The sequence below is a fragment of the Hemicordylus capensis genome, chromosome 6, assembly GCF_027244095.1.
Source record: "Hemicordylus capensis ecotype Gifberg chromosome 6, rHemCap1.1.pri, whole genome shotgun sequence".
NCBI lineage: Eukaryota > Metazoa > Chordata > Lepidosauria > Squamata > Cordylidae > Hemicordylus > Hemicordylus capensis.
Window position 1 is genome coordinate 158,134,303 of NC_069662.1, and position 19,059 is coordinate 158,153,361.

General features: G+C 43.7%; 1 long non-coding RNA gene across 1 annotated transcript; it reads right to left on the reverse strand.

Moving 5' to 3' along the window:
* Positions 1-490: 490 nt before the first annotated feature.
* On the reverse strand, positions 491-14,012 carry LOC128331738 (uncharacterized). Its single transcript, XR_008310417.1, has 6 exons — positions 13,844-14,012; positions 13,541-13,604; positions 12,417-12,503; positions 5,752-6,029; positions 1,517-1,640; positions 491-579 (listed from the first exon to the last, which is right to left on the reverse strand). It is a non-coding gene; the product is annotated as an uncharacterized LOC128331738 (long non-coding RNA).
* Positions 14,013-19,059: the final 5,047 nt, after the last annotated feature.

The window sequence follows — 19,059 nt, forward strand, 5'->3', positions numbered from 1 at the left end:
GCCATACTGAGCACAAAGCAATAGAGGCAGAAGCTATAAGGAGGAAGCGTTTAAGGAAAGGGGGCGTTTGCTGAATAGGTCTTGCTTTACAACAAACATTATAGAAGAATCCTGGATATGGGAGAGGCTGTTGCTGGATAACATAGCACAATATATAATTGTTGTAGTGTAGCTGCTTACAGCATTTCCTGCAGTACTACAGATCCCAGCAGTGACAGGAAGTGGCAGCGGAGACAGGAAGTACCAGCACAAACAGAAACTTAGAGACAGAGACTGGTAGGAAACAAAAGGTTTAGATAATTTGTTAAGTTAAATAATGTTATTAAATACCTTAATATAATTTACAACTCTGGAGCTATTTGTTAAAGAAGAGAACACACAACAATTGTCAATTAACATGGGATATCAAACAATTACACCAGCACGTCTCACTCTGGCTTTGCAGCTCCACCATCTCTGAATATTAATACAGATGACCTGTATATGAGTACAAGCTATAGATTCTATTTTGCAAGGTCTTGCTGGAGTACTTTGGTATTTGGATGATGTGGTTATGTATGCCACAAATGTTGAAGAGCTCTGTGATAGATTAAAGGCAATTTTTGAGACATTCCAAAAGACAGGACTGAAGCTATATAAAAATAAATGTCACTTTGATCTTGACAAGACTGTGATAGGGAATGGGACAACTCTCTGCAGCCAACTCACTGTGGGACACCTCAACATGACCGACTCACTGCAGGGACAACTCAGTGCGAATCTCCGACAAACACTTTAAGGCAGCTACCTGCCCTCTCTTCGTTCTTCAACAAACCCGATAGTGCCCCACACTTCAAAGCAGCTCCCAGCTCTCTCTTTGCAAACAAACCTGATAGACTGGTTCAGCCCATTACAGGCTCCTTTCAGCCCTCTGTGTGCGCACTGCGGCCCCCAAAATGGTTCAATTTGAACCAAACCAGGCCTGCCTCAACTGTGCACAAAACCGAACCAGACCCGGTTGGGCTCAAGTCCAGTTCAATTCAAGCTGAACCAGGTTTTCCAATTTTGTGCACATCCCTATTGTACCACAAATACTTGGGAAGCATGATGGTGCAGTGTATGACTGAAGATGAAAGAAAAACCTGTCATGTGAAAGATATGGGTTGCTGTCAGTTCACCATATGTATCATTGGCCATGTCAAACCTATATGAGCATACACTATAAAGCTGCCTTATTCTTGGTCTGTTTAGCTCAGTATTGTCTACCCTGACAATACTACCCTGTCACTGTCACTCTCAATAGTTTCAGACAGGGGTACTTCCCAACCCTATGTCTTCCACAATCACAAGATGCCAGGGATTGAACCTCAGATGTTCTCCATGCAAAGCATATGCTCTACCACTGGGCTATGACTTGTCCTTTTGGAATTTCAGTAGCTCTAGTAATACCCTCCTGAATCTCAGCAACCTTAAGGGAGGTGTTCAGTTGGATATCATTACCCGAGGAGTCTAGTAAGTTAGTTGTAACAGCACTTACATTCCTCCGCTTTGTCATGGAAGAATCAATCTTAGTCTAGTTGGAGAGGGGTTGATTAGAAGCCTTCAAAATCAAACAATCTTCTCTACGATAGTCCCGAGGAGGGTTTCTGTTACACTTCTTTCTAATCATAATGAAATAATGAGAACCAGATAAAGGTGCCCTCGAGATCGCCAGGAGCACCCAGAAGAGTCAAATAACAAAAATAAAATAAGAAAATAAAATAGAATGAAGTAAAAAAAAACTATTAAGAACAGCTCAAAACAGAATATACCCAGTCTGACTAAGGTAGGAGCATAATAAAAGTTAATTCTCAAATTATCTGCAGAGCTGATAAACAAAGGCAGCTTCACGTCACCTTCTTAGCTCCTCCTTCAACCAATGAGAGAGACACTTGTCCTTTTGGAGGTATGACTCACATCAGCTTTACCTGGAACCAGTATTCACTAGTTTGCGAGTGGGAAAAAGAGCCGGGTGTATGTGTGTTAATGTTTGCCAAAGGAAGATTTGCAAAATAATAGCTGAATTAGTGGCAGGTGGTGACCTTTAGAGTTAGCTGGGCTGCAGTGTTTAACACACAAAAGCACCTGGCTTCTGGATTTGTACAGCACTAATTCCAGACTATGGGAAACACCTATATTGGGCAGCAGCGATCTAGGAAGATGCTGAAAGGCATCCTCTCATATTGCATGGAAGGAGGCAATGGTAAACCCCTCCTGTATTCTACCAAAGACAATTACAGAGCTCTGTGGTCGCCAGGAGTCGACACCGACTCGATGGCACACTTACCTTACCATTAATAAACAAGAGTTCCTTTAGGCATGCATGGAATGCCATGGTCTTCCGGCTGGGAAATCCTGCCCCCCATGTATACCACATGTGGGATGTGAGCATCACTTCTACAATTGAGTTTTAGCACCCCATTGAGAATGAAACCAAGCCATACCAGATGGTATAAAATCTTGAATTCATCTTGTATCCTTTAAGAGAAATAGCCCAGACTGTGCAGCAGGTAACTTTACGGGATGTCTCTGGCAAGCAGAGTTTGCAACAGTTTGTTTCTGGCAGAGCTTCAGTGCGTTTGACAACTGTATGACTGGCGAAAATTCAAAGCAGAATATTTTCCCAGCATGGAGAGGCAGTAATAGGAAAACCTTCACCTGCTATATTTCTGCCTGTTATGCAGCTCTTAAAAGTACATGCCCCCGCCAAGAAAAAAGTTGTCAGCTCTACTGGCAGAGTTCTCTCTGCATCTCTCAGGGCTCTTTCTGCAACACTTTGAAAATGTGAGTTGTTCTGAATTATTGTAAGGGACCAATTAGTGAAGAAATGTCTGAAAACAGACCAGTGGTGGCACCAGGAAAAAATTGAGAAGGGGGCACTGATGAGGCAAGGAGCATTTATGGGTGGGTGAGCTGTGCCCCACATATTATATTCCTAAAACATAAATGAGGGTGGGGGCAAGCCTCTTGGTTTTTGTGTGTGCGCGGGGGGGGTGTGCTTGCCCACCCCTGCCCTCCTTTGGAACAGCCCTTGAAACAAACTAGCTTAGTTCTGGTGCACTTGTCATTTTCAGTATGTGGCTCGTAGGGTGCAAACACAGATGTATCCAGTGGGGGAGAATTTAGAAGGATCTTTGGGTGTGGGCACTTGGATGTTAGGAGCTGCCAGGACTAGAACCAGGACCCAGAGCTCAATATACAGCTTCCCTGTATGTTTTGCTACTAGGACAACAGTCGGAGCACCGCCCTGGCCGGTGAAGGATTTCCAGGTACTGCAGTAAGTCCACACACACACACACATACACACACACACACATACACACACACACACACACACACACACACACACAGAGGCTAGCCATTGGCTCTCCTCAACAGGAAGGGCTATAACGGCTTTCGGTTCAGACTGGAACTTGCTTGGCTCTTTACTGGCCTCTGATGGAATCCCTGGCTTGACATCTAGCTCCCACCAGAAAGCTGCCTACACTCAGCTCTGCCAGGATTACTGGAGGCCTATTAGGCATCTGGGAAATTAGCCGCAGAATGCTGGATTCTTGGACTGTGGAAAGATTCCACTCCAAAGTGTTGAAGCGGAATCACATGCAACGTCCCCTAGCCCTGCGCAGACTAGAGGCAGCTGCACCTCCCACTTCCCTCCATGAAAAGCGGACTGTGCACTGGGGAGAGCGCGTAAAGGGAAGGGAAGCAGTGGAAAGCCCCAGTGATACTCCTGCTATAGGGAGTACAATATTGAAAGGTGCATGAGGAATGCTGGGAAATAGAGCACTTCCTATCCCAGCATTTTCCTCATGGGGCTCTATGGAGAAAGCCCTGGGAAAGGCTACATTCCCAGTATTCCTCGCATGACTTCCAAGATGTCAGCAGGACTTTCTGCAGTTTCACTTCTTTTTAAGGGCCCCCTTTGGTACTGTCCATGGACAGCTCTATATGGAGATAAGCAGGGGAAGCAGCTACCTCTGAGCCGGGCCAGGGTGAAATACAAATGATCCAGCTTTGATGCGTTGAGGCCAAATCTTTGCACCACTGGGTTATTTCTCTACCAGGCATTGAGAAGTTCACCCACTTCTCCCATAGGTGCACTGCATATGATATTATTGTATTTGGCAGCAGGTCCTGTACAAAACACAGAAATTGCATCTGAGAGGGAGACCAGTCAAGGCATAGTGTGTGGTTGTGCACTCCATCCAATAATCACAGCAATGTGACTCTTGTGTTCTATGGTTTGCCAGCTCATTGAATGCTAGCTTATGCTTCATGACCAGGCACCCACAAATCCACTTGCCGTCTCACCAGTGGCAAGTGCCCCCAGCCCTCTGGCAAGCAGGACACCCAGCACCTCACAGATCTCATCCCCAGAGGTCTCATTTCCATTGCCATTTTTGACAGGAATATTTTCTGAGCAGCAGGAGGGAGCTCCCACTGTTTCTACTATCTCCATATCCCAGTGCAAATGTCAGAAGACCCCACTTCTCTCCTAAGTTCTTCGCCTCTGTGCCAGAAAAGGATCTGAAGTAAGAGTGGGGCCAGGGGTTGGTGGCAACCACAAATAATGGCTGGTCTGGCTGGTCTTAGACCATAACAAATAAACTTGTATTCTATCCAGGATCTTTTATGTATTGTTGTTTAGAAGTGTGTCTGAGTGGGGATCCTATAGAGAGCATGGGAGGTGGAGTCAGAAAGGGAAAAGGATGGGAAAGGGAAGGAGAAAATTGAGTTGTTTCTGAATAACCCCTTCGTTAAATCTATATAAGATTACTTTGTGTGTATGAGAGAAGCAGCTATAAAACTAAACTAAATTCTGCCAGGCTAGTGAGCTAAGCCTAAATTTGTGGACCCCTATGCATGACAACAAATTGTTTGGGTTTAATTCTGGCACAGGATTCCTAAACCTGGCTTTAAGGCAAGGATTGAAAACACCCATATACCAACCCTTTGTACAAAACCATTCTGATTACGTCCCAAAGCCACCGTCCAGTAATGCCTGTATGAGGACCAACCAAAGTGACAAAGGTTGCGGTCTCAGTGGCCTTGCTCTGTACCATACTTAGCAGAAGCATCAGCGCCATCCATCTTGTGCTTCCTGCCAGTCAGTAGTGGATGCAAATGCACTGAGACGCCAGCTAAGCACAAGGCCAGGGTATTAGCAGGCAGACTGAAAGGCAGGCAGAGCAGCTCTGACAGCAAGGAGAATGAATACATTCATTCATTTAAAAAATTGATCTTTATAAACTGCGCGGGAGCAGTTTCCAACTCAGCTCCCACTGTGCAACCAGATGCTGCCTCAGCTCTTATGAACAGATGAACGGGGCAGATTCACGCTGTGCACAGGAACAGCCAAAGCCAGGACTCACCTGCTCCACTTCAAACAGCAAGGCATCCAATTGGGTTGGAAGGCACTGGCACGGATTCGGTGACAGATTTGGGAGGAAGCAACACAGGCACAGAAATTGAATCCATTCAATAGGTGGCAGAGGGCAAATGATCAACACACACACACACACACCCCGCCCAATGGTTGCTTTCAGGGGAAAAGCACAGAATATGGTGATGACTTTATAGACACAGATGTGGCCACAGCGGGACCAGATCAGATCAGATCTATCAGTTATGGAAGGGCTCAGAAATTGGATCAGGTTTTGCAGCCCTCTCTCTCTCTCCTTGGAGCATGAAATGGGAGTTCTGCATTTTCATTGCCATGAAATTTGCATTTACCTTCTCAGCTTGGGGTCATGGAGGTTGATAATTTAACTTTGAAAGTAACAGGCCTTGGAGACAAATGAGGAGATTGGGACAAGTACACAGAATTCCCTGCACCGCAGGATCTCAAGTATAAAAGGCAGCCAGGCTTGCACTGTCCAAAGGAAGAGAAACAACATGCTCCATCTGGAATGTTATAGCCAGGACTGTTGCCTTGTCAGACTCAGCATCGGTGGAATAGCCCCATGTAATATAGAGTGAGGCATCTGGAACAGTGTGAACCTGAGGTTTTGCTGTTACAGAGAGAGAGAGAGAGAGAGAGAGAGAGAGAGAGAGAGAGAGAGAGAGAGAGAGAGAGAGATTAGTACTTGTGGCTATAGACATAATTAAAACTATTTTGGCAGTTTCACGGTTCATAGGATAGAGCTTCTCTGTGCATGGCTACCTATCTTCTTTATATACAATTCACTAAGGCATACCCATGGCTAATCCCATGCGTGGCAGCTCTTGCAAGAGTTTGGAGAGCTGCCGGATAGCGACAAGGATGGGCAGGAGGAAGAAAATGGCGGTGGTGCCGGCAGCCATCCGGCCGGTGGGCCAAAGAGATAATGGCGGTGGCAGGCAAATGCTGGTGCTGGCCAGCAGCTGGAGGAGGTGGGGACAGGTGGGAGAAGGCGGAGGCAGGCAGGAAAAAATGGCAGTGGTGGGGAGGGCAGGGGAGGAAACGGCAGTGGGGAGAACTAAAAAGCACCGGCCAGGCTGGCCGGTGAGGGAAAGCAGACTGGGAGGGGGAGAACAGACTGGGGCTGAAGCAGGAGGTGGGGGAGAATGAAGATGGGGAGAAATGTTGTTGGACTACAATGGCCAAAGGCTCTTGTAGCTGGAGTGTTGTAGTCACACAATGTTTGGAGAGCCACGTTTGAGAAGCCCTGCCCTAAGTAACACTACCACTTCCAAGGGCTGTAAGTGGACAATGCTGTAAGTGCCTGGCCTCAAGGACATCCAGGAAGTACCCCTGTGATGGGTTCTGAAAACCAAACTAGTGCAAGACAACACAACACTCTTCCCCCCCTGTATTCCAGTTGTGATCATCTCAGTAAGCACCCTGGTTCCTTTATGCAGCCAGAAATAGGAAGTCTGGATACTGAAGGATGCTTCAAAATAACTGCAGACATTGGATCACATCTTACAGATTAGAAGAAGAGACGACGCCTTGGTGTCTACGCCTAGAAGTATATTTATAGACCTACTAAAGGTGGAACTAATATATGCGTTACTTTCTTATAAATATCCCTGTGGTAAATGCAGACTTGCTAGATTATCCTTCAAAAGCCTCACAGAGATAGATGCTTCCAGGAGAACTGTGATATTAAAGTAAGGGAGAAGGTATCTGCCACATTTGCAGGTATCTATCAAGGCACCTTATATGGGGAACGCTAAATTATGCTTGCTAAGACTTCAGTGCATGATTTTATGTCCTCTTCTATGTAGCACTATGAAAGTAACAAATAGCCTAACCTCTGGTTTCACAGGCAGAGAGTATTCTTACACCAGAGTTGTTGAAGAAGGGAAGGGAGAGAAGGGATTGTCCCACTCCAGCATAGCTTTCTGTACAAGCAACTGAGGAAAGGAAGACCCAAATGAGGGTGGCTCTCACATTTCACATAGTAGATAAGATTGACACACTAGACTAGTTCACACGACTGTTAAATTTGGAGATGGAGGTGATTTATCCTGTTTTGCATGACTGTCAGAACCCTTGCAAATCCCTCCAGCCCAGGTTGCTCCAAGCAGGACTACCCAGCTTTTCATCGAGGCAGGATAAGAGGACATATCACTCCTACCTTGGTCATGAGAACTCATATGCTTCTTTACCCGCTCAAACGGCACCTTACCCATCCTCTCCTGCACAGCAACCATAGAGAGCTGTAGCTACCGTGGCTGCCTTCAATGGATGTGCTAGCCTGCAAAGCACACACTATGATCCTGAAACAGCAGTAGCTTTGCAGGACTATTTCCACCTCCTGCTCCTTCACGGCCACTGATGTTGTGAAGCTTTCCCATCTGCTGGCACTGCAAAGCATGCTGAGAAGACAGAGGCACCCCTGGAGGAATTTCTATGCAGGGGCAGGGCTTGCAGCTGCCAAGTTCAACAGTGGATGCTGCTCATGTGCTATTAATGGGGTAGGAGCTTGCCTGCCCTCCAACCCACAGTCGTGTGAACAAGCCTACTGTATACTGAGGGCTCTCAAACTTGGGTTTAAAGGCTACTGTGGCTGTGGATGATGGGAGCTGTAATCCAACCACATCTGGGAGAGCTACGTTTGGGAACCCCTGCTGTATAGATTTCTAGCTGCCCTATCTCAGAAAGGACATCGTGGAGCTAGGAAAGGTGCAGAGGGTAGCCCAAATCTGTCAAAGGGTTGGAGCATTTTTCCTGCAAGGAAAGGCTAAGGGGTTTGTGCTTTATAGCTTAGAAAAGGAATGGCTAAGTGGAGGATGTGACAGAGGTTTCTGAAATGGTGCATGATATGGTGAAAGTGAGTACAAAGAGGTTTTTCTCCCTTTCTCATAATATATATTTAATAGAGCCATAGTTCACTTTTTAAAATGAACATCTTAACAAAGCAATTTGCAACTGAACATTAAAACATTAAACAAGAACACCAATTTAAAAAGAGAAAAAGTCAACAGAACAAAAGAACAAATCACAGCAATGTGAAATCAACTGTACCAATTAAAAAACCCATCAAAGTAGAGAACATAAGAACAGCCCTGCTGGATCAGGCCCAAGGCCCATCTAGTCCAGCATCCTGTTTCACACAGTGGCCCACCAGATGCCTCTGGGGAACCCACAGGCTGCATAATTCAGATCAGCATCCATTAGAAGCCAAGTGTGTGTCTGTAAGAACAGCAAGTGTGGAGTCCTGACGAATTCTCTGGGCAAGACCCACAATTGTGGCACTACACAAAAAAGGCCATGGCAATACTAGAATTAGGGTAGGTTCAGGACAAACAAACAGAAGTTCTCACCAGCCAAATTCAGACATTACACTGAATGTGTGTATAGGTGTTTGTAAGCACGTGCATGTTTTTGTGTGAATGAGTTCACATGTATTCATTTAAAAGGTGAACCTGGTCACGAGACCCCTCAATTGCAGGGTACAGATAGGAGGAATACCACTGTGCCTGTGTTGAGCATACTATATGAATATGTGCATACAGCTCTGTACATGCACACGCTGTACCCAGATGGTATGTACATTGAACATAATGTGTCAATAGGCTTCTGCAATTGATTTATGTAATTCACAATCTATGCTGGCAGCCACTAGTCTAAATGGCTTTAAAAAGGACAAATTCACAAAGAAGGCTTGATGTGTGAGCACTGTAAGATATTCCCCTTAGGGGATGGAGCCGCCCTAGGAAGAGCAGGAGGTTCCAAGTCCCTTCCCTGGCATCTCCAAGACAGGGCTGAGAGAGACTCCTGCCTGCAACCTTGGAGAAGACGCTGCCAGTCTGTGTAGCCCAGGAATTCTCAAACTTGGGTCCTCAGGTGTTATTGGACTTCAGCTCCCATAATCCCCAGCCTCAGTGGCCTTTGGTTGGGGATTATGGGAGTTGAAGTCCAATAACATCTGGAGACCCAACTTTGAGAATCACTGGTGTAGACAATACTGAGCTAGATGGACCTATGGTCTGACTCAGTATATGGCAGCTTCCTATGTTCCTATGATACATCTGTCAATGGCTATTTCCCATGATAATTATCTGGAACCTTCATGTTCAGTGGCTGTATCCTAATTGCTGGGGTTCAACAGCAAGAGAGGGCATTCCTGCCTGGCTTCTGGGCTTCCTGGAGGAATCTGATTGACCACTGTGAGAAGCAGGATGCTGGACTGGATGGACATTTGGTCTGATCAGCAGGCTTTCTTAAATACTTATTGCTGTAGTTGCCCTGGGATGGGGAAGTGCCAAAGGGACACTAACGCAGCTGCAGCAATCGTGTCTGCTGAGTAAAGTGTAGAGCTACCTTTCTATCTATCTATTTACATGCATGCATGCAGCTCTTCCAAAGGTGGCTCAGGGCAGTTTACATTAAAAAAATTTAAAATGATTAAAATCAATTAACAATTAAAATCAAAACCAGCTAAAAGCAAATTAATATTATAATTAAAACTAGATAATGTTAAAACTAAATATCATTAAAATTCAGACTAAAAAGATGGGTCTTTATGGCTCTCCTGAAGGCTTCCAATGAAGACAGTCCTCTTATATCCGTGGGGAGTGTGTTCCACAAACTAGGGGCAACAACCGAGAAGGCCCTGTCCCTGGTTGCCACCAGATAAAATGGTGGCACCCAAAGAGGCACCCCTCCTAATGATCTCAATGACAGTGGGGATCTTGTAGATTAAGGTGTTCCCTCAGGTAACCTGGGCCTAAGCCATTAAGGCTTTAAAGGTAATAACCAGCACTTTGTACTTTGCCTGGAAACATATTGGCAACCCGTGCAACTGTTTGAGAACAGGAATAATATGGTCTCTCCAGGATACCCCAGAGAGCAATCTGGCTGCCGCATTTTGAACTAACTGAAGTTTCTGAACTACATACAAAGGTATTAAATAGAGTGCATTGCCCTACATAGAGCGCATTGCAGTAGTCCAACCTAGAGGTTACTATACCATGAAGTTGCAGCTGTCTTTTTACACCGAAAGCCCGTGTTGGGTTTTGAGGCTTTCAAACCTTTCTCATGCACTGTCCTTCAATATATCCACAGTTGCATTCTTGGTTAAACTGTGAAAAGACTTTTTGCATAGGTATATGCACTTTTAGGAACAGTCTAGGTTCCAGAAAAGATGGGTGCTTCATATATGATGGGCATGGCATGGTTGCTGCTGAAAACTATGATGCATGATGGGGCTCCCTGCTGTATTTTAAAGGGGTGCCTATTTGTATTGAGTGTCTTCCTGGCAGCACTTCACTCATTCTGGGGGTTGCAGTGCTTTAGCTAATTACACTAGGAAATAGTTGAGGTGTCTTTGCTAGCGAATTAGGAACAAGAAATATAGCTGATGGAGAATGAGATCATTTTGCAGTCATAAAAATGGTTCCGGATACAGATTATTTATATACCTTGATGATAGGTTTTCTTTTTCCAATGTATGACTGAACCTCTACAAGCTGCATGTAGTTGAGTAGTACATATACTATGTTTCCAAGCAACTTAAAAAGTGCTAGTTATTACCTTTAAAGCCCTGGATGGCTTAGGTCCGGGATACCTGAGAGAATGACTTTCACTACAAGATCCCCACAGTTCATTGAGATCATCAGGAGGGGTCCGTCTTCGGGAGTCACCAGTTCATCTGGTAGTGACGTGGGAAAAGGCCTTCTCTGTTGTTGTCCCTAGGTTGTGGAATGTGCTCCCCCTGGATATGAGGGAATTATCTTCCTTGGAGGCCTTCAGGAGAGCCTTAAATATTCATCTTTTTAGCTTGGCTGTTAAGGATAGTTTGTTTTAATTGCAATTTTAATCTGCTTTTAATTGGTTTCTGATTTTAATTGTTATGTATTTCTGATGTTAGTGTAAATCACCCTGAGCCACTTTAGGAAGGGCAGTATATAAATAAATTAAATAAACAATTAAATAATTAAATAATACACCAAAAGCTCTAAGCCTTGGATTCCCTGATATTGCTAGACCATGACTTGGACTACAGCAGGCCATTGTGGCGGGGGATGATGGAAGTTGTAGTTCAACAATGTCTGGGGATCCAAGGTTGGAAACTGCTGTGTTAAATCATCTTTTTTGGCAGTAACATAATTCTGTCTAATTCTATCAGGGAAAGCAATAAAGCTGTATGTATGTATTTTGCATATTTCTGTACCACCCAACATATGCATCTCTAGGCTGTTTACATAATAAACAATATGTATTTGTAAAGAGTACAATTACAGATATACTCTTCTTTTAATGTGTGAACCCCATACAGTTTCTTTCTTTCCCTCCCCCAAGTATTTACAGTTATTTGCTAACTAAGCAAAACAAATAAATTCACGAGGTGGCTTCAGATGCTCCATGTAAGCAAGTCACTGGAAGAGTTGTATCCAGTCTTTTTACCACAGGATTGGAAGAGGATTCCTTATCAGAGGATTCCTTACCAGAGCATTGCCAAGGTAGCCAATGTAACACTAAGGAAAAAATTATAGACTTATTGGCCGAACTTATTTTCCAAATAAACAGGTGGAAAGCATTGTTGGGTAATGCTTAGAAAGCTGGCATTATTAAATATATGGAAGAACCATCTTTGCTGAGAGAGAATCAGCATGGCTTCTGCAAATGGAAGTCTTGCCTCATCGAGCCATAGACATTTTTGCTATCTACTTATTTGTCAATACTTTCAGTGATCCAGTAGCCTTTGTATAATTGGACTCCACCACCACCCACCACCTGCGCCAAAGAACTTTCAGCCAAATCCCTCAACAAAGACCCCTGAGTAATGGAGATATTAACAAAGATCCTAACAGTAATAACATAAGAGGGTAGGCCCTCTTATGAACTGGTGACTATTTAAAGAAAATGAACCAAAGAATAAGAATAATTGCATATGTTCAGGATGGAAGGTAAGAGGGTTCTTCCAAGGCTCTGTGCTAGAATTAGTACTATCTGACTTTCTTGTTACCTGGAGTCAGAGATAAACAGGTAGCCAGGTTTGTGGATGCCGGATGGTGAAAATGCAAGGAGAATGTGAAGAGCTCCCAATGGACCTCTGCATAATGGGTGAATGGGCAACGAAAAGGCAAATGAGTTTTAGTGTAAGTACAAAAATGTAAACTGAGACCCAAAAAATTCAAACTACACACACATCATAGCATTAGGTCCTACTCCTTTCTGCGTACCTGACTTCCATGTAGTCATTGGAACATTTGTGGATGTTGTAATGTATAGCCTGAAACCTATTTGTGCAGGTACAAACTACATGATCCAAGGTATGGTGGTGATGAGGATTTCATAACCCCTGAGAACAGGAGAACCAGCCAAGTACTGATCTAATCCTATGGGGCAAAATTAAAGACCTTCTTATAACAGCAGAGGAGGAGGAGGAGGAGCATGTGAAGAAACAATTGGAGGAACAAGGGTGAGGTGTCATAGCTATGGTCTCACTTAGTGTCTCAATGCATTCAAGAAAGTAGGCACTGGGTGAAGACCTAGCTAGTTACCTTGTTTGCTCTGTAATAGCAAAACAGGACCTAACTTTCAGCCCGATTCAAAGCATGCTTAGATTCAAATCCTCCTCAGTTAAATGAGATATTTCCATTTTCTAAGAATTGTAGCTTTAATATTTCAATTTTAAATGTTTTCAACCCATGTATCTGCCTGCAATGCTATTGTAACACCCTGCAACACAAATTTAGAATCATGTGTTGTGACTTCGCCTGACACAGCAGTCAAAGAACCCCAACAGATAGATTCATTTTTCACTGCAACAAGTTTTAAGATCATGCCATAAGTCACTGAAATGGTTCAGAATGAAAACTACATTGATTCATGGAACAACAAATGTTATAAACTTCAATGTTCCTGCTCATCTTGGAAAAATTATTAGATTTATGTATTCACAGCAAAAAATAGAGCAAAGAGTAATTTGACACAAATGTCTGATTACATGAATACTTAATTATCTGTCACCTAATTAAAAAAAGAACAAAGCATTAGAATTAAAAGTGGGTGTTGTTTTTTTAAAAGCACAGCATATTAAATTTCATATATTTCTGCTGGGTTTTTATACACAGCTACATTACTTACCACCAGACAGCTTCATGCCAATTTTAATAGCTTTTGCTAAAACTCTGGATGAGAGGGAAAGTGCCTTGAGGGAGAAATGGCAAGTATTAAAAATGAGATTGAGCTGCAGAGATGATTATTTCTTATAAGATATTTCCCCACAAATCATCTTAACTTTTGTAGTTAAATAAATGCTCTAAAAATGAAACACTAAAGCTATCACAGGGATGACGGCTTGGGTCTCTGGATTGTTTCGCTTTTGACAAGAATAGATGAGGAGGATCTAAAAGGTTACAAGTACTTTGCTGCATTCCCTCCTACTACCTGTTTATGTTTTCACACTCCCTTTGTTCTTTCTTCATGTTCTGACCCACCCTCATCCCCCAAGCTCAGACCTAGCCAGTGGCATACAGACATCTTGTTAAGTACTCTTTTCTCAGTGCACAAACTTCAGGTCCAGATCCATCCATCTCTTTCTTGGCCTCTAGTTGGTCAGGAAGCTCATTCCACAGTTGCCCAGCAACCGCAGCCAAACTTCCTCATTCTCTCAGTCTGGCAAGATGGCTACTCAGGCCAAACGACAACGACTACTGCTATGAATATTTATATACTTTCTTACAACAAAGGTTCACAGAGAGCGGTTTACACAGAAAAATAATAATACGATTCTCCCTGTCCCAAAAGGACTCACAATCCAAACAGAAACAAAAGGAGAGGAGAGCTGGTCTTGTGGTAGCAAGCATGACTTGTCCCCATAGCTAAGCAGGGTCTGTCCTGGTTGCATCTGAATGGGAGACCTGATGTGTGAGCACTGCAAGATCTTCCCCTCAGGGGATGAAGCCGCTCTGGGAAGAGCAGAAGGTTTCAAGTTCCCTCCCTGGCTTCTCCAAGATAGGGCTGAGAGAGATTCCTGCCTGCAACCTTGGAGAAGCCGCTGCTAGTCTGTGAAGACAATACTGAGCTAGATAGACCAATGGTCTGACTCAGTATATGGCAGCTTCCTATGTTCCTATGTTTCCTAGACACCAGCAACAACCATTGGAGGGATAGGGACAGTTCCCCCCCCCCCCCCGCTAATCATGGCTGTGCTTAGAGAGCCCTTTCGGGGTGTGGGACCCGGGGCAAATCAGCCAGTGTGGGACCCCCTTCCAGTTAATTCTAATGGGGGTTAAAAGAGCGGAGCCTGGGGCAGTCACCCTACTTGCCATGCCCTAAGGACAGCCCTGCCTCTAATATAAGAGAATCGTGACTTTAAAAGATGCCTCTCTGCTCAGCTAGTAGGGCAAATCTGCTCACTTCAGTCCCTCAGTAAGCAGGGGCTGAATGAGCCCATTCTCACAACTGGAGAATGGACTTGGATGGGGCGAGGGGAGGGAACCATGAAAAGCTTACCTCCACCACAGACAAGCCCATTCATGTTGCTGGTGGCCAAATTGGCCACCCAGACTATTTCTGGCTTCTGCCAGGAGCAGAGAGGGAGCAGGGAGGTTTGGGGGCCGGGAGGCCACTAGAGCACCCATAATGCTCCATGCAAGTGCATGATGCATTATGGGAAACCTCCCAATGCTGGTCAGAAGGCTACTTATGTGAAGGTGCCACACGAGCATTTAGCCTGCTTTAGGGGCGCCCTCATGCCCCAAACCTGGGCTAAGCAGTGGCCTCGCTAAGTGGCCTTGCCGCCATGCCTCCTCCGGGAGCCGGTCAGCCTCTGGCAGTACAAACGTGCACTGAAAACTGGGCTGGGCTTGTTTTCAGTGGACGTGTGAATCGCTTCAAGGTGTGATTAGCCATTGTAGCAGCACAGCCTACTTTATGCCCTCTTCAACCTTCCATTTTGAAGAAAAGGTCCATTTTGCCACTGCAAAGCTGGCCCTAGGAGTGGGTAAGCCAAGTGGCTGCCCAGGTCACCTAACTGAGGGGACATCAAACAGAGTGGCTCACTGTTTGTTGAATGTACTGTCTTTGGCAAGCTAGGGAAGGAAAAAAGGCCCTGATACCATGGAAGCAGATGCCAAGGGCACTCCTTGCTCGAGGTACTGTTTGTCTTGGGGTCACCCCTATGCACAGGACTCTGCCTCCTTCCCCTCAAGCGTGTGATTTCATTATACTTTTTGCCAAGCTGTTCTTGTCATTTATTTATTCAAAATGCTTTCTAAGCTTGGCTTTCCAGAAAACTGAAGCTCAAGGCAGCTTACAAAGATTAAAAATGAATCTAGGAATGAAGGCAAAGCAATACAGATCTAAATTCAAACAGGCGGCAGTAAAGAGATTTTTAAAAACTGAACAGCTGTCCAAACCACCAGAGGCTTTAGCAAATAAAACTGTTTTCCCCTGGCATCTAAAATAAATCAAAGCAGGTGTCAGGCAAATATGCTTCAGGAGGGCATTCCACAGCACACCAACCACAACAGATAAATAAGCTTTAGGGTAAAGACTCAATGAGATTGGGCCCTCAGCTGCGGCATAATTATCGAGGAGTTTCCCATTTTGCTCATGCACTTTTAAAATAGCTGTAGCTGGAAATTCGATGTAGCTGCAACCTCAGTTACTATTGGAAATTCTCTGTGGTGAGAGAATCCCTTTCTCATTATAGCAGAGTGCACAGAGGCACAACACAGCGGATTTAGTTAGGCATGCGTGTATGCTGAGAGTAAAGTAACTTGGAGCCAATTCATAGTTTCAAATCAATATAAAAGGCATTTATTAAGGAACTCCATTCTAGATAGGAAAGTGAGGAGTTAGGATCTCTAATCTATCTATCTAGCTGGATGCAGATGGATTCTGCATCTTCTCTGCACATATGGTGCAGGGAGAGAGGCTTGCCATGTTGCAAGGTAGAAGGGCAGGTAGGGAAGAGAGAGAGAGAGAAAGGAAGTTTATCCCTAAGAGTAGCAATCTACATTTCAAAGGGATAGTGTCAGAGCAGTGGAGAAGGGATGACCAGTGTCTTGACCCTCTAGCCCTCTGACTCACTAGTCTGTCCTCCACTGTCTGAGAGGAGACAGCGCAAAGTCCTTAACTTCCAACAGTTACAAAAACAGGGAAGTAAAGTGTTGTTCCCACTTGTAGGCAGATGTGAGCTACGCTTCTTAACCAAGTAAAATGCTGTCCATGCTGCAAAAAATTTCAGGAGCAGAGCAAGAGGGAATGAAGTAGAATGAGAATATTTGCATATTAAGGCTGTCACCCAATTAAATAAATCTTAGCTGATTAATCATGTGAGCTTTAGGAGATTAATTGATTGGTTAAATTAATTAGTTGATTAGATTTGGATATGAGTAAAAATTGGTTGTTTCCAAAGAAAGCTAGTCAAGATTAAGTTCCACTGTAGTTAATTGAAACTTTTTTCAATGCTGATTCATCATCACTGACTCCTTTACAACCCAGCAGTTCTAAAGAAAAAAGCTTATCCTCTTTTATTAGTTTTTAGATGATACATGATGTCTTGTAGAAATCACAGTCTTAGAAGAGGTATTCCCTCCTGGGTAAGAATGATGAGATAATGCTTCTTCTAGGATGTTGCTTTCTATCTGCAGTTTTGTTAAGTATGTGCATTAATCATAATTTAAAATGTCTGATTGATAGGAACCTAAGATCAGAAACTGCCTTATACTGCGTCAGACCCTTGGTCCATCTAGCTCAGTATTGTCTACACTGACTGTCAGCAGCTTCTCCAAGGTTTCAAGCAGGAGTCTCTCCCAGCCCTACCTGAAGATGTCAGGGATTGAACCTGGAACCTTCTGCTTGCAAAGCACATGCTGTAATGTTGAGCTATGGCTTGATCCCCATCAGCTGAAGAATCTTTTTAGCCAATCAAGTTTTGTGAATCAATTAATCTAACCAATTAATCATTTTAATGTTGCATGTCCTCCTCCTCCTCCTACACAATATGTGACAGAGGCAAAATGGGGATGTTGGTTTTATATTGAGCAAAGAAATAGTTCATTATACAAATGACAGGAAGCTACAGGAAAAAAGCCATTCCCACTGCATGCCCTGCCACAAGCTTTGGACATGTTCATTTCAAAGTATATGTTTTTCTATATTCCCAAGAGCACATTTTTTCAGATTTATGAGTCATAAATGTGCAAATGTTTATGCCCAATGCAATGCTATGAAAATGTTGGCACCTTCACAATTCAGCATAGGTGAGATGTAAAAAAGATGAACAGATATATTGAGCAGTACATGCCATAAGAAGTATTTGAGTGTTACTGTTCCCGTGGGCAATGCCACCATGGTCAGAGCATCATCAGTACAGCCTCATAGGTTAGTAGTTAACATCTAAACCAGCCCTGAGAAAATTCAACCCATATTCCAAAGAGAGGTAGAGATGATCCTGTTCAACATTCATAATATTTCTGAGTTGGCAAGAGCCATTCTGACCTGCATGAATGGAATTCATTAATGATGACAAATATATATATAAATAAAGTGTCTGTTGAGTTCCTCATTTGCAGATCTTGCAATGAAATTATTACCCAATTCAAACATTCATTTAAGGTAATTCATTTCCCAGACCCTTTCAGAGTGTTATATTCGCTTTGATTAACATTTCCCTGATTACTTCCATCATTACAGCAGTAGAATGAAGTTAATTTGTTTTAGGTGGATGGAAAGCATGGAATGAAATAAATCTTCTCATTACTGCAACAGTTTTATAATACGCATACGGATACCACAAATATTTACTGTATATACTGCTTTTCAACAAAAGTTCCCAAAACGGTTTACATAGATATAAATACATTTTAAAAATGGCTCCCTGTCCTCAAAAGGCTAACAATCTAAAAAAGAAACATAAGATAGACACCAGCAACAGCCAGTGGAGGGAAGCTGTGCTGGGGATGGATAGGGCCAGTTGCTCTCCTGCTGCTAAATAAAGAGAATTGCCACTTTAAAAAGGTGCGTCTTTGCTCAGTTAGCAGGGTTTTATGTCTTCCTTGCTTCACAACCCCAGATGTATTTACCCTTCCCTAAAAATGCGCTGAGGTAGTATTTATCAATTACTATATGTCAGCACTTTGCTTGTTTGAGATTTCCAAAATATCTTGCTGAATGACACCTTTATTTTTCTTTTAATATGAACATATTCTGAGCAGTTTCCTGATGCTCATAATGTAAAATCAAATTCTAGGTCTAATTAGGTTCCATGTGCCTCTTCAGTCCCCCCGCCCCACTTTTCAATTCCAAGTTTAATTTCACTGGGCATTGAAAGCTGCTTTAGACATGGCAATGTGGGTGGCAGGATCAACAGGAAGCACAGCAGGTGTTTTGCCCAAATAGAAGTTTGCATCTCCCCTGCCCAGGAGCAAGTTGCTTTCATTGGCCAAGATCCTTACGCTGTTCTTGTGGAAGGATGTTGCACTAGCCCAAGGCTATTGTGCTAGCTAGTTCCAGGCTAGTGTTGCACTAGTGTAAACATATTTGTGTTTGCACAACAAGATGCAGCCTGTGGCATTGATTAATTGATTGATTGATTGATTAAGTGCCATCAAGTGGGTGTTGACTCCTAGCAACCATATAGATAGATCCTCTCC